This window comes from Belonocnema kinseyi, chromosome 1 (genome assembly GCF_010883055.1).
Source record: "Belonocnema kinseyi isolate 2016_QV_RU_SX_M_011 chromosome 1, B_treatae_v1, whole genome shotgun sequence".
NCBI lineage: Eukaryota > Metazoa > Arthropoda > Insecta > Hymenoptera > Cynipidae > Belonocnema > Belonocnema kinseyi.
The window spans coordinates 78,101,895-78,104,589 of record NC_046657.1 but is presented as its reverse complement, the minus strand read 5'-3'; positions in this window follow the sequence as shown (position 1 = coordinate 78,104,589).

Here is a 2,695-nt window from a genome sequence, read left to right as displayed (position 1 = left end):
ATATGCAATCAAAATTCATAGAAACTTGACAGATACGTTGAAAAAGATATTACGCTATATAGTCAAAAAAAAAAAAAAATTCCTCGGTCGCTAGGACTCGAAAATTCGCTCCTTAGTGGAATCTGATTTCTAGTCAGACAACCACAGGAGATCTGATTTTTAGTCAGACGCCTTAGCCACACGGCTACAGCTGCGGATATTATTTCGGATGTGATTTTAGCAAACAATCTTCTCCCGCAACACAACTTAAGAAAAAATTTCTCTTACCGCTGTGCAAAAAATCGAAAATCCAAAAATTTTCAGATTAGGTTTCTGTTCTAAATTCTGAACCCTGAGAAATATTAAAAATAAATAATATCATGGATCAGCAAATGTGATCTTCTAGTAATTAACATTGGGCTTTCAGTCAATTGCAGAAAGAATATTAATTTGCAACTTTTTTCAGAAAATATTATTAATCAATGTCTAGGTTATGAACAGTGCACAAATGAATGGACGATTTTTCCTGATAAAATTATGACACCTAAAAGTGATGAGATAAAATATATTTCATAGCGTTATGGAAATATACAATCAAGATTCATAGAAACTTGACAGATACGGTGAAAAAGATATTCCGCTATATAGTCAAAAAAAAAAATTCCTCGGTCGCTAGGACTCGAACATTCGCTCCTTAGTGGAATCTGATTTCTAGTCAGACACCACAGGAGATCTCATTTTTAGTCAGACGCCTTAGCCACTCGGCTACAGCTGCGGATATTAATTCGGATGTGATTTTTGGCACACAATCTTCTCCCGCAATGCAACTTTAGAAAAAATTTCTCATACCGCTGTGCAAAAAATCGAAAATCCAAAAATTTCCAGATTATGATCCTGTTCTCAATTCTGAATTCTGAGAAATTTTAGAAATACATAATTACATGGATCAGCAAATGTGATCTTCTAGTAATTAACATTGGGCTTTCAGTCAATTGCAGAAAGAATATTAATTTGCAAATTTTTCAGAAAATATTATTAATCAATGTCTAGGTTATGAACAGTGCACAAATGTATGGACGATTTTTCCTGCTAAAATTATGACAGCTAAAAGTGATGAGATAAAATATATTTCATAGCGTTATGGAAATATACAATCAAGATTCAATGAAACTTGACGAATACGTTGAAAAAGATATTCCGCTATATAGTCAAAAAAAAAAAAAAATTCCTCGGTCGCTAGGACTCGAACATTCGCTCCATAGTGGAATCTGATTTTTAGTCAGACAACACAGGATATCTGATTTTTAGTCAGACGCCTTAGCCACGCGGCTACAGCTGCGGATATTATTTCGGATGTGATTTTAGCACCCAATCTTCTCCCGCAATACAACTTAAGAAAAAAATTCGCATACCGCTGTGCAGAAAATCGAAATTCAAAAATTTTCGGATTATGTTCCTGTTCTCAATTCTGGATCCTAAAAAATTTTAAAAATACATAATATCATGGATCAGCAAATGTGATCTTCTAGTAATTAACCTTGGGCTTTCAGTCAATTGCAGAAAGACTATTAATTTGCAACTTTTTTCAGAAAATATTACAAATGAATGGCTAGCTTATGAGCGGCGTGCAAATAAATGGACGATTCTTGGTGCTAAAATTAAGACAGCGTAAAGGAGATGAGATAAAATATATTTCATAGCGTTATGGTAATATACAATCAAAATTCATAGAAACTTGACAGATACGTTGAAAAAGATATTCCGCTATATAGTCAAAAAAAAATTCCTCAGGCGCTAGGACTCGAATATTCGCTCCATAGTGGAATCTGATTTCTTGTCAGACAACACAGGAGATCTGATTTTTTGTCAGACGCCTTAGCCACTCGGCAACAGTTGCGGATATTATTTCGGGTGTGACTTTAGCACACAATATTCCCCCGGAATACAACTTAAGAAAAAATTTCTCGTATCGCTGTGCAAAAAATCTAAAATCCAAAAATTTTCAGATTATGTTCGTGTTCTCAATTCTCGATCCTGAGAAATTTTAAAAATACATCATATCATGGATCAGCAAATGTGATCTTCTAGTAATTAACCTTGGGCTGTCAGTCAATTGCAGAAAGACTATTAATTTGCAACTTTTTTCCGAAAATACTACAAATGAATGGCTAGCTTATGAGCGGCGTGCAAATAAATGGACGATTGTTTGTGCAAAAATTAAGAGAGCGTAAAGGTGACGAGATAAAATATATTTCCGAGCGTTATGGAAATGTACAAGCTAAATTCATAAAAATTTGACAAATACTTTGAAAAAGATATTCCCGCTATAAAGTAAAAAAAAATTCCTCGGTCGCTAGGGCTCGAAAATTCGCTTCATAGTGGAATCTGATTTCTTGTCAGACACCAGAGGAGATCTGATTTTTTACCAGACGCCTTAACCACTCCGCTACAGCTGCGGATATTATTTCGGATGTGATTTCAGCACACAATCTTCTCCCGCAATGCAACTTAAGAAAAAATTTCTCATACCGCTGTGCAAAAAATCGAAAATCCAAAAATTTTCAAATTAGGTTCCTGTTCTCAATTCTGAACCCTGAGAAATATTAAAAATACATCATATCATGGATCAGTAAATGTGATCTTCTAGTAATTAACATTGGGCTTTCAGTCAATTGCAGAAAGAATATTAATTTTCACCTTTTTTCAGAAAATATTA